Source organism: Giraffa tippelskirchi, chromosome 1 (assembly GCF_054371585.1).
Source record: "Giraffa tippelskirchi isolate mGirTip1 chromosome 1, T2T-mGirTip1v1.2.pri, whole genome shotgun sequence".
Classification (NCBI taxonomy): domain Eukaryota; kingdom Metazoa; phylum Chordata; class Mammalia; order Artiodactyla; family Giraffidae; genus Giraffa; species Giraffa tippelskirchi.
Genome location: NC_137275.1, coordinates 145,094,076 through 145,108,197, shown reverse-complemented (window position 1 = coordinate 145,108,197; position 14,122 = coordinate 145,094,076).

The window sequence follows — 14,122 nt, the reverse complement described above, 5'->3', positions numbered from 1 at the left end:
TTACTTGCTGAGTATTTCTCTGCCTTTTCATCTTGTTTAGATTGCTGTGTTAGGCGTGGCCTTTCTGTATTCTGGTAGTTTGAAGTTCTTCTTTATTGTGGAGGTTCCTCACTGTGGGTGGGGTTGGACAGGTGGCTTGTCAAGGCTTCCTGGTTGGGGGAGCTTGTGTCGGTGTTCTGGTGGGCGGAGCTGGATTTCTTCTCTCTAGAGTGCAATGGAGTGTTCAGTATTGAGTTTTGAGATGTCTATGGATTTGGTGTGCCTCTGGGCAGCCTGTATATTGATGCTCTGGGCTATGTTCCTGCGTTGCTGGAGAATTTGCGTAGTATGTCTTGCTCTGGCACTTATTGACTCTTGGGTGGAGCTTGGTTTCAGTGTATATGTGGAGGCTATTGGATGATCTCTTATTAATTAATGTTTCCCCTGGCTTTCAGTCTTATTCTTGCAGTAGCCTCAAGACTTCTCCATCCATACAGCATCAATAATAAAACTTTTAGGTTAATGGTGAAAAGATTCTCCACAGTGAGGGATACCCAGAAAGGTTCACTGAGTTACATGGAGAGGTGAAGGGGGGGGGGAGTTTAGGTGACCAGGAGGGGAAGAGGGGGACTCAAACGTGGAGAGAGCAGTCTAGCCAGTAAGCACTTCCCTCTGTGCTCTCCACAGTCTGGAACACTCAGAGTGGTTCACAGAGATACATAGAGAGGGGAGGAAGGTAATAGAGGTGAGGATGAGTAGAAAAGGAGGAATCAAGAGGGGAGAGAGAGATCTGGGCAGTATTCTGTTCCCGAAGTGTTCTCCGGTACCCAGAACACCCTCAGAGATTCACAGAATTGGGTTGAGAAGAGAAGGAGGAGGGTGGGAGATAGAGGTTCCCTGGCGGAAAAGAAAGAGCGTCAATAGGGGGAGAGAGTAATCAAGCCAGTGATCACACTCCTGAGTAAAAATGGGTCCTAAAGATTGGGTTCTTAAATGTACAAAATTGTATCAAATATGTAAAACAAAGATTAAAAATCTAGAGTAGAGGTTAGACTCTTATAAAACTTACAATATAAAAAAAAGAAAAAAGGAAACAGTGTAAAAAGAAAAAAAACAGTAAAACAGTAAAAAAAAGTAAAACAGGAGAAAAACAGTAAAAAAAGAAAACACAAAAGGTATAAGATATATGCATGCAGTTTGCTTTAAAAATAGGGTTTTTTGTGTTTTTTTTTTGCAAGGTAATAGTGGGTTATGAAAATGAAAGTTGAAGGTGTAATAGAGGACTTAAAGAAAAAAGAAAGAAGAGAAAAAAAATTTTTTTTTAATTAAAAAAAAAGATAATAGTAAAAATATATATCCCGGACTTTCTCTGGAGCTGTTGTGAGCAGTGTGGGGTCTGTTCAGTTTCAGGTAGATCCTTGTTCCTGCTTATACTTTTCAAGATCTATAGGCGCCTTTCAATGCAGTCGGTATTAACTACAGGGATTTTAATCTGTTGGCCTGTCACTTCCAACGCGCTTCCCTCTGTTTATTTGGCTTCTGTTTGGAGGTCTCTTCAGTATCTAATTTCCGCCCTGCCACAAAGGGGCAGAGGTGGTCTCTTTAGGTTCGCTTGTTCAGTCGTGCTGTGGGGAGGGAGGAACACTGCAAACCTATATCACTGATGTGTGTGTGGTGAGCTCGCAGTGTCTCGGCCGCACTGGGTTCGCCCCCGCTCACGGCGTGTGTGCTTTCCCCGTCTAACCTGCTCAGGCTTCAGGTTACTCGGCTGGGGAGTGGGCCCTGAGATGCGTGCACTTCCCAGGTCTAAGCCGCTCAAGTTCAGGCTCCTGGTTACTCCACAAAGGCGCAGACTCGGTTGCGCCCGTGGTTTGTGCCGTTCCCGGTCGGAGCTGCCCAGGCGGCCAGGAGTTTGGCAAGCGCGCTCTCCCCTGTTGGGGCGGTGCGGCTTATCACCTCCCTGGTCCCCGCCTCGGTTTACGGGCGCGCCCGGCTCCGGTGTGCTTTGTGTCGGTTCTGGGGAGCTGGTCTCTGGCTGCGACCCTCCCGGCGGCTGTCGACCCTCCGGGATCTCAGGCAGTCTTTGCTTAGAAACTGGGAGCCTGTTTGCAGATTGGTAGGGGGTGCCCTCTCTGGGGCCGAGTATGCCCCTTTCCGGCTCTGGCTGGCCCCGCCTGCCTGCTGTGTCCGGCGGGGGATGGGGCGGTCCGCAGCCGGCTAGCTCTCCTCTGGTATCGCTCAGTTCTTTGTTCTGTGAGCGGGCCGGCAGTGCCTTAGAGTTGGACTTTTTGCAGGATAGTTCTCTCTCTCCGGCTGTCCCACAGTTTAGGTTACTATCTCACGTTAGCTCCCTCAGATTGCCCTCAGGGCGTTCGGGCCCAGTCCTTACCCTAAGCAGTGCCGCCCGCTCCTCTCCGTTCAGCCCCCACTTGCTGGTGGCGGATGCGAGCGTCTGGGGTTCTTTGCTGGGAGTTGCCTTTAGGCACGTAATCTGTGGGTTTTATTTATTTTTTCTCCCAGTTATGTTGCCCTCCGAGATTCGAAATCTTCCCCCAAACCCGCCGGTGAGAGGGTTTCCTGGTGCTTGGTAACTTCTCCTCTTTTACGACTCCCTCCCCAGGACGGGTCTCCGTCCCTAACTCTTTTGTCTCTCTTTTTATCTTTTATAATTTCTCCTAACTCCTTTTGAAGATAATGCGCTGTCTTTGTAGATGCCTGACGTCCTCTGCCAGCGTTCAGAAATAGTTTTGTGAGGTTTGCTCAGCGTTCAGATGTTCTTTCGATAAATTTGTGGAGGAGAGCGTGGTCTCCCCGTCCTATTCCTCCGCCATCTTAGCCCCGCCCCCCTCTTTCTTAAATAGGTAACTCAAGAAGAAGCAAGAAGGTTGATCAAATTTCAAGTCTATTTCGCATCTAACTTATTTATTTCCCCCTCTATCTTGTATCTCCTTATAGATTTGAGAGTTTATAAATGGAAAGTATCCTGGGATGTCACAATTTCATGCATTCTTATTCTCTTTAAGTGAATATAATTATTAAGTGAATTTAGAATATAGCTTACTTTCTGTTTTGTATTTATATCCAGTTTACTCCCCACCACACCAGAGGACATAAATTGCCTTACAAATTGCATAAAACACTGGATGAATACATTTTAAATAAGTAAAAAAAATAATATTAAGGCAAACAAATTAAGATGAAGCTTCTTGCTTTTATTTTATCATTATATCAGGTAATTAATGCTTATATTAGGAGAAATTCAGTGATTCCCCACGAATGAAGAAATGGTTTCTAAGATAGTAATCTATTGTATGGGGATAAGGTGCTGTGCTGGAGCTTATCAGTTACAATAAGCTCTTTTGTATATAGCATGATACAGTGGGGAAAAAACATTGCATTCAGAATCCCAACTTTTTTGTTTTCAATTTTACTGAGATTCTATAAACATATAACATTGTTTAAGTTTAAACTATACAATGTAGTGATTTTATATATGTATATACTGAAAAAGAATTACCACAGTAAGGTTAGTTAATATATCCGTCACCTCATACAGTTAGAATTTCTGCATTGAGATTTTTTTTTTTTTTTGGCTTCACCTCACAGCATGTGGGATCTTAGTTGCCCAATCAGACCAGTGATGGAACCCCTGCCCCCTGCAGTAGAAGTGCAGAATCTTAACCACTGGACCACCAGGGAAGTCCCAAGAACTTTAAAAATCTACAGTAGGAGAGCAAAATTTGCCACACCAAAACATGTTTATTTGGCTTGAGGACTGGTTTAGGCTGATTTTTTTTTTTTTTTTGCCTGATTATTTTTAAGAATCAGAATACTCAGAAGACTCACTCTTGTTTTACCTCTCCCTTAGCTGCCTATAAAGAAAGCTGAGCACTAAAGAATTGATGCTTTTGAACTGTGGTGTTGGAGAAGACTCTTGAGAGTCTCTTGGACTGCAAGGAGATGAAACCAGTCAATCCTAAAGCAAATCAGTCCTGAATATTCATTGGAAGGACTGATGCTGAAGCTGAAACTCCAGTACTTTGGCCACATGATGCAAAGAACTGACTCATTGGAAAAGACCCTGATGCTGGGAAAGATTGAAGGCAGGAGGAGAAGGGGATGACAGAGGATGAGATGGTTGAATGGCATCACTGATTCAATGGACATAAGTTTGAGTAAGCTCTGGGAGTTGGCGATGGACAGAGAAGCCTGGCAGGCTACAGTCCAGGGGACACAAAGAGTCAGACACAACTGAGTAGCTAAACAACAACAAATATATATATATATATATATACACACACACACACACACATACATACATACATGCTCAGTCACTGAAAGAGTCATTCAACTTTCTCAGTCAAAGAAAGTCAGTTCCCAACCTCAAGGCCTAATAACCCCAAGAACATACAATTTGGGAGTTCCAAGAGCATGGCAGTTTGCTTTGCAGGATGAGTGCCCTCTGTCCTTGTTAACCTAAGTAGCTCTGCTTGGAGGCCATGATCCACTGTGTATTCAGGTCAGGAACAGTCAGAGCTTGACCACAGGAAAATAAAAGCAGGCAAATTATTTTCTGTGGGCCCCCCACCTACTCTTTGAACCCCTTTTCTCCTCTTTAGAGAATCCTCCTTTCCCTGGGTGCTTGGAGTCTCCCTTCTGTAGTATCCTACCCAACACACACTCCAATCCTAACAAGTCTATGCTCTCAACTAAAAATTCAAATGCATTTTTTTTTAAGTTTTTATTTTATTTATTTATTATTTATTTATTTGGCTGCTTGGGTTCTTCATTGCAACCCAAGGGATCTTTGATCTTCATTGCAGCATGCAGGATCTTTAGTTGTAGCACGTGAACTCTTAATTGTGGCACATGAGGTCTACTTCTGACCAGGAATCAAACCCAGGCCTGCTGCATTGGGAGCATGGAGTCTTAGCCACTGGACCACCAGGGAAGTTCCCTCAAATGCATTTTGTAAATGTATTCAAATATAAATGCTAAAGACTAATTTATTAAGTGCCCTCTCCTAGGGGCATTTACAAGTTAATAAAAATCTATTTTTTAAAACAATTTACAAAATACATTTTCATGTAAAGTAGGAAGGACATGCTGTTCCTATTCTGTGCTCTGACTCAGAGTCACTTGTCCAAGGTTACTCAGTTTGTAAGCAATAGAATTAAGTCATAGATCCTGTCTACAACCTTGTGGCTACATCATGCTATCTCTGAAGGATAAATGTGTAAAGGTCTCCAGTGTTTGTTGAATGAATATTAAAATAAAGAACAAGAGGGAATGAGATAGTAAGAAAGAAAGAAGGGAGAAAAACAAAAGAGAGATCAGGGGCATTTCTTTAAGGGACTAGAAAGGAATTGTTCTTGGTAAATGGGGAAGCAGGCTATGTGAAATTATGAAAATCTGCCCCCAATATACATACACACACTTCCATATACTATGTATGTGTCAGTCCTCAGGCTTGAGCGGTTCCCAAAGAACATCAAGCCTGTGGATAAAATGTTTATTTCTCTTTTGCTCTTTCTCAGGAATTAAGAATCATAGGCCATTTTAACTTTGGATCATCGAGTCCAGATGATAAACCTAGAATTTTATTTTTTAAAATTTTAAAATAACTTTAGAATGCTTTTTATTTATTCATTTATATTTTTTGGCCTCACTGCACTGGAGGTAGGATCTTAGTTCCCCGACCAGGGACTGAACCTGCACTCCCTACAGTGGAAGCCCAGAGTCTTAACCACTGGACCACCAGGGAAGTCCCAACCCTAGAACTTTCGAGTAGGAAGAGATTCTACTGATTATCTAATCGAGTGGGTCTATGTGCAATAGCTTGGGGTACAGGTCTTCAACCAAGCACCTTCCCCTGGGGTGGCTCCTTCATCAGTTTTGTTGGAGGCAAAAGGTGTGGGGCCAGTTTCCCTTGGAAAGTGGTCCTTTGGGCCTGGATTCATCTTTGTAAAGATGCCTGATCCTTCCATGTCTTTGAGTTCTCTATTGGTCAAGAGCAAGGAGGGAAGTAATAGTAGGAAAGGAGTGGTTTTGTGTTTTGTTTACATACGCTAATTTTGGAAAGATGACTGAGCCAAAAGTTTTGGGAGTGACAGCTATTATATTTAGGGTCAACCTCCACATTCCAGTTCTAGAATTAGATTTGGCAAAGATGCTTTTCCTAGGTTGGCTTTTGACAGAGTCAACATGAGCAGTCCTTAATGACTCAACAAACAACTGAGGAAATTGTGGGAAACATGGGTTTACCAGCCAGAGCCACTGCCATTTCCAGAATCCTGACACTCTCTGAGCTACAGAATGAAACCCGCAAGATCAGGATCTATTTTGTCAGCCAATTACGAGTCATTTCTTTTATCCTAGCCAATTAATCAAAGTTCCTTATTTCATTTAATATGTCTTTACAGAAAAATCCAAAAAGCTTCACTGAGTAAAGACAGGGTATATCATGATCCAAAGTTCAGCGGACATGCACAGCTACACTAATATAAGTGTTACAAAATCCATCAAGGATTCAGAACTAATCTTCAAAAACTTAAGACCACACTGATAGGAGTAGTCCTGATATTATTTTAACAGATTTGGAATAAATAAATAAATCTGTCTTTGATGATCTTTACATGTTAGAATACTGAAATTTAAAAAAAAAAAGGAAAATAGACATGTAACCCAAAGTTATGCTGATGAGAATCTCATCTGTGGTAGCAACATCACTTTTACAATACTCTCGAAATTTTCATTTCTGGCTTTAGCAAACTGAAATCACTCTAGTCTATAGTCCAATGAGAAGAAAAGTGAAAGTGAAAGTCGCTCAGTCGTGTCTGACTCTTTTTGATCCCACAGAATAGTCTATGGAATTCTCCAGGCCAGAATACTGGAGTGGGTAGCCTTTCCCTTCTCCAGGGGACTTCCCAACCCAGGGATCGAACCCAGGTTTCCCACATTGCAGGCAGATTCTTTACCAGCTGAGCCACCAGGGAAGACCAGGAGAAGAAAAGGAAGGCCGTGTTTCTGAAACTGAAATACAGATCAGCTAGCTACTGCCACCCACCCTAAATCCTTACACCGATCTCTTAGATTTTGATTAGATATAAAAGGAGGGTAATGGAACATGGACTCAAAAACTGTCCCCACTCCCTAGGTTAAGGAGCTTCAGGCTGGCTTTACAGGTCATAATATATAATCTTGGAAATATATGTACGTAGGTAATACAGAGCTAAATTAAATTGAATGTCATACATATAAGACATGTTGGTTTTTTATTCCTCTTCCCACTCAAATTTCCTCGAAAAATGTATGTAAAAAAGAATACCATTTGACAGAATGTGCATTTAAATAAGCAAAGCAAACTAATTTATTATCTCCTCAATCTGTAGTTAACAGAATGTATTTTCATATTTTCATAAAGAAACCTCATAGCTCTATGTGTGTTTATACAGAAGATAAGGACTACAGATATCTAAAACCCTCAAGCTTGCCAACAAGACTGAGTAAAAATAATTCATGGTCAAATGTTTTTGAAAAGCACAGATGATAGAATATTTCTGTGAAGAAAAAAGGAAAACATCATAGCTATCCCTAAGTTGAAATAAAAGGAGAAATGAAAACTTTCTCATACAACTATATGATATCTATTTAATGAAAGTTTATTAAAGTGAGAGGATTTAAGAGGAAAATATGCCTGCCTGCCAATGCAGGCGATGCAGGAGACTTGGGTTTGATCCCTGGGTGGGGAAGATGCCCTGGAAAAGGAAATGGCAACCAGCTCCAGTATTCTTGCCTGGGAAATCCCATGGACAGAGAAGCCTGGCAGGCTACAGTCCATGGGGTTGAAAAGAGTCAGACACTACTGAGCGACCTGGGCACACAAACACATGCCAAAATGTTAATTATATGTATCATTTATTGGAGAATTATAGCTCATCTTTTCTCAGTATTGCTCTGTATTCCCTCAAATGAATATTGCTTGTGGCAGAAAAAGATTTTTTGTAGTAAGTTTTTCATCAGGCTATACTTAATGCTCAAAAACAAAACAATTAGCCAGAAGAGTCATTAATGATGGCTAAATTTTGCCTAGCAACTGGATTACAGAAACCTAATAATTGAGTACAACTTACTTGTCCCAGAAAATCCACCTGTGAACTTTTATACTCATGGATGAGCCAGAAACTCCCAGAGCTCCTTGGAGATGGCCAGTTAAGGAGTTTCAAAATTATGACATATTCTCTGAAATGTTCTGGAAAAGCGTGGGTGTGGGTGTGGGAACACAGCCACAGGATCACAGGACCCCTTCCTAGAGGAGCCTTAGGCCTCTAAACCTACCTTTTCCAAGCAACATGTATCCCCAATTACCCAGCATCAGTTTCTGGAAATTCTTGGTGGATAGTGCATTCCTAAAGGCCCATGGTTTCATATCCACGAAGGCGTCCAAGTTAAAACTGCAGGTTCCTAAACAATCATTTACAGAAGGACTTCTTCTCAAGCCATCATTCCAGGATGTATTTGCTAAGCATCTAGGATACAGCCCCTTCCTTTATGTGCTCCTAAGAACTTCAGGTATCCTTGGGTAGAAATCACATCTAAGCCACCATGTTCTTGATAGCTCTCCAACAGGTAAGCACTTATGTGGGTCATAGCTCATAACTATTCCATTCATTCCTTCATGTTTTGGGGATAATTCTGATTGAAGCATTCTGTGACTGAACTAAATTTTAACATATTCATGTTAAATAAATGATTGTTGTTCAGTCACTAAGTCTTTTCAGCACCATGGCCTGCAGCATGCCAGGTTCCCCTGTCCCTGTCCCTGTCCAGGTGGGTTCTTCACCACAAGTGCCACCTGCAAAGTCCTAATTCATAACACAGTTTCCTATGAGAGATAAAAATCAAGAACAAAAGAGCATTTCCCAGAAATGGAGCAGGGCCGATTTCATCACATTTATTCTGGTAGGTTGTCTCTCTCTTTCACATACAAACATACAGTCTGGTTACATATACCCCAGGAATCTCAGTTTATAGTGGGTGCAATTTGGTGGGGGTGGGGTGAGGGTGGGAGGCGATGGTCAGAGACAGTATGTATTAAGACACAATCTGTCAGGGAAAGATAAATTCTGTATGATATCACCTACATGTGGGACCTAAAAATTACAAGAAACTAGTGAATGTTAGAAAAATGAAACAGACTCACATATATAGAGAACAAATCGGTGGTTACCACAGTGAAGAGGGGAGATGCAATATTGCTGCTGCTGCTGCTAAGTCACATCAGTCGTGTCTGACTCTCTTCGACCCCATAGACGGCAGCCTACCAGGCTCCGTGGTCCCTGGGATTCTCCAGGCAAGAACACTGGAGTGGGTTGCCATTTCCTTCTCCAATGCATGAAAGTGAAAAGTGAAAGTGAAGTCTCTCAGTTGTGTCCGACTCTTTGCAACCCCATGGACTGCAGCCTACCAGGCTCCTCCGTCCATGGCATTCTCCAGGCAAAACTACTGGAGTGGGTTGCCATTGCCTTCTCCGATGCAATATTGGGATAGGGGATTAAAAGCTACAAACTATTACGTATAAAATAAACCACAAGGATATATTGTACAACACAAGGAATATAGTCAGTATTTTATAACTGTAAGTGGTATAGTGTGTTCGTGCTCAGTCATGTCCGACTCTTTGCAACCACATGGACTGTAGCCCACCAGGCTCCTCTGTCCATGGGATTTCTCAGGCAAAAATACTAGAGTGAGTTGCTGTTTCCTTCTCCAGGGGATCTTCCCAGCCCAGGGATCAAACCCACGTAGCCTGCATTGGCAGGCGAATTCTTTACCATTAGTGCCACCTGGGAAGCCCGTAAGTGATATATAACTTTTAAAAATTGTAAATTACTATATTGTACACCTGTGACATATAATATTGTACATTAACTATACTTCAATAAAAATGAAAAACAAATGATCAAATTAAAAAAAAAAAAGAACTGTTACAAAAACTAGAACATACAGAAAAAAAGACACAATCTGCTTTAAAATATGTTATCTTGAGAAACATACCAAACAACTGCCAGTGGCAATTTAGGGTAGGTGTGAATAAATTGTAAAAAAAAAAAATAACTTCTATTTTCATATATATTTATTATAACATTTAAAAATGTTTAATGAGCTGTATTTCCATCTTTGTAAACAGAAAACATAACAAAGAAAATTTAAAAATAAAATCATCACACGCAGTGTGGGAAACTTGAAGCTTTCCCACCAAGATCAGGTACAAGACAAAGATGTCCCCTTTCACCCATCTTGCTCAACACACACTGAAAGTTTTAACTAATGCAATAAAAGAAGAACAGGAAAGAAAGATATAAAGATTGGGAAGGAAGAAATAAAACCATCTTTGTTCACAGACGACGTGATAGTCTGGTAGAAAATTGAAAAGAATGGATAAAAGAATTGCTGGAACTAATAAGTATACAATAATAGCTAAGATTATTGCAGGATACAAGGTTAATATACAAAAAACAATATGCATATCCCATAGCAATGGATAACACATCACCACCACTAGCTTCAGGCCAGTCTTTCTTGTGACCATACAGCCTATCATTGAGAATCCCTCATATAATCTCCAAACAGCTGTGGAAGTCCCTGGGAAGACTTGGCAGCTTCTTCCCTATCATGTGATTAGGCAGGAAATTGTGCAGATACAAATCTTGGAAAAAGTAGAAGCTCCCTGGGCTTCCTCTTCCTGTGAGTCCTTCTCTTGAGTCTGCAGGCTCTGTCTTCACCCATCAGAATGGGCAGTTTCCCTTCAGGTCCTTGCTCCCAACCTCTCCGCCCCTACCTTTTGTTTACATTTGATTCCCCAAGCTACTCAGAAAATGGCTAATGGTCACAAGGGTTTAATCTAGTATGGACTCTTGGAAGCAACAAACTATGCTTAGTCAAAGATGGGTGTTAGAACTGGACTGTTAGGCAGAGCTCTCAAAATGTGTGGATGAAGAATGCTGGAAGAGAGGTGAGGAACTTTTGTGCTTTTAGATATGCAAATCATTTAGCCCAGTGCACGCTGCCAGGAAGCCAAGAACCCATTTCCCATGATGCCCAAGTACAATACACCGTATTCAAGGAGGCCCTGCCATGCAACAGACATAACAGAGGGAAAATTCATGCCTCCTGTTCTTGAAGAAACCTAAATAGTTAATGTCTGAGGATTCCGACTGTTGGAAAGGGGCAAGGTAATGTCGTTCCTTCTGTTTCTTTCATTCTTTCTTGCTCTGAGCACTCGTACACATAGGGTACCGATTCCTGTTAGCCACCAGTCTGCTTACAAACATACACAGTTCCTTAACAACATTCTTCGTTTCTTCACCAAATCAAGTACTGCTGCTCGAACTCTCTCTTTTTGCCTTTCTGAGTTTGGCATCCTCCTCCTCTCCAGCCACACTTCCTGTCTCCACAGGGGCACGTGAGCAGGAGGTGAGCATTAACAATGCTCCAGTCTGCTGCCTCTGGGGCTTGCTTCCATCAGACTCAGTTTTTGCCGTCTTCTTCAGAATCCTCTCCCCCATCCTTACTCTGTAACCCTTCTTCTGTGCATCATGCCAGGGTCAACCACTCCAAGAATATTGGCCCCTGAGGGGTTCCTTCTTTCTTTCCTAGTCAAGCACACACAAAAGGAAGCCCTAATTATTCTGACAAAAGATTCTGTGCATTCAGAATAAACTCCTGATGGAGTCCTGGACACTTGTGAAAACAGCTAGCCAGACTGCTGCCAGTCAATTCCAGGAAGAACCAAGTAAGAGTCTGCCAGTTCCTCTGCCTCCTCATTCCTTCCCCTTCCATGTTAAATGGCCTCCTGACCACAGCTTACAATGTCCCCATTCTCCTGGTGACACCATTTCAAGAGATTTAAACAGCTTCCTCCTTAGACTAGCATCTATGTGTTTATTATATTCCCTGCCAAGTCATAACGGCAGCCAGCAAATTGTAGGTAGTTCTTCAGGCCTGCAGAAATGCTGAGAATTTCTAGGCTGGCCCTCATAAAATAAACCCCAGAGTGTTAATAAAGGGCAACGCGAAGTGGAGATGGAGAATGGTAGAAGACAAATCATTTCAAAAAGTACAACTAAAGAAACCTCATGCGTGCATGTGTCATGTCACTTCTGTGTGTCTGACCCTTTGTGACCCTATGGACGGTAGCCCACCAGCCTATTTTGTCCATGGGATTCTCCAGGCAAGAATACTGAAGTATTGCTGTGCCCTCCTCTAGGGGATCTTCCCCACCCAGGGATCAAACCTGAGACTCCTGTGTCTCCTGCAGAGCAAGCAGATTCTTTACTGCTGAGCCCCTGGGGAAGCCCAAAGAAACCTCAAAATCCGTATATAAGCCAATCAGAAAGTTTTGTTCATTTACAGCCTATGTAATATGCCAGATAATCACACATATATAAATATTTTTAATAATAAAAGTATGAAATATGACAGTAAGGAAGAAGGTGTGCCCATCTAGTGACTCAAATTGAAATAAATTTCATGAAAAGAAAGACAACATAGCGCACTGATTAGAAGCACAGCCTGGAATCACCCAGATATACGTTTGATGCCAAAACAGCATTAAACTTTCAGGAAATGCCTCTAAGAGAAAATGGGAGGGAGCTAGGAGAGGCTGGGAGAGCCATGAGCCTGTGATGCAGGCCTCCCCAGGAGTGAAGAAGAGAAGGAAGAAAGCTGCCCCCAAACATGTTAGATTGCAGTGTACTAAAAGGAAAGTTTGGCAAGGTTGCTGGGTCCACTCAAGCCAACAGAGTCCCAAAGAATGAGCCTGCCTTGATATCACTGCTGTACTTACTACTGACTGGGGAGCAGCCCATGGAAAGCATGGGCTCAACTCAAACATGAGGATGAATTTCAGAACCCAGGAGGGGGCCCTTGGTCAATTACTTCTTGCAGTTGGAAAGATAACTGAGAAGTGAATCGAACGGCCACTGTACTTAGTTTCCTCTTCAGTTAAAATAGGACAAAATCCATGCCTACTCATCTTGTAGGGGAGCTTTGTAGCTCAGAGGAAGTGATGTTTATGAACACTTTGTAAAGTATGGAATATGCAAACAGTTATTTACACAGGCTATGCCCCTGTCCTCAGTTGTAATTCTTCACTCCTGCAGCGGTGGAGTCCACCATCCCTCCAGTCTGCCTCTGAACCCCTCCTTCTTCTGAGCTACCCAACCGAGTTACTTCCTCAGCTCAGGCCCATCTGGGAAGCAGGAATGGAAAAGGCAGTCCTTTGACTCAGAGCTAAAAATGTCCTCAGACAGAGCCCACTGGTTGCTGTTGGACTGGTCTAGCCCACTTCATGAAGCTGGACATTGACTTTGCTAACTAAGAGCCATACACAGCAAGCTGTGTCTATTTTACATTTATTCTATTACTTTGAAAAAAGGCAGACTGTTAGACTCTGAGAGCTTTATATTTTTAATTTATTTTTGAATAGGTATTGTTTTCATTGTTCAGTCCCTTAGTTGTGTCCGACTCTTTGTGACCCCATGGGCTATGGCACACCAGGCTTCCCTGTCCTTCACCATCTCCCAGAGCTTGCTCAAACTCATGTCCATTGAGTCAGTGATGCCATCCAACCATCTTATCCTCTGTCATCCTCTTCTCCTCCTGCCTTCAATCATTCCCAGCATCGGAGTCTTTTCTAATGAGTCAGCTCTTCGCATCAGGTGGCCAAAGTATAGGTATTAGATACATTCAATCTGATATTCAAAACTTAAAAAAGAAAATTTAAGAAAGTCTCCCTTCTATTCTTGTCCTTTAGCCACAAAGTTTCCCCTCCTTGGAGGAAATGCTATCATGTCCTGGTGTATCCTTCCAGAGATATTTTATGAATAGTTATGCTTATAAATCCAAAATCACTGCTGATGGTGATTGCAGCCATGAAATTAAAAGATGCTTACTCCTTGGAAGGAAGGTTATGACAACCTAGATAGCATATTTAAAAGCAGAGACATTACTTTGCCAACCAAGGTCCGTCTAGTCAAGGCTATGGTTTTTCCAGTGGTCATGTATGGATGTGAGAGTTGGACAGTGAAGAAAGCTGAGCGCCAAAGAATTGATGCTTTTGAACTGTGGTGTTGGAGAAGAC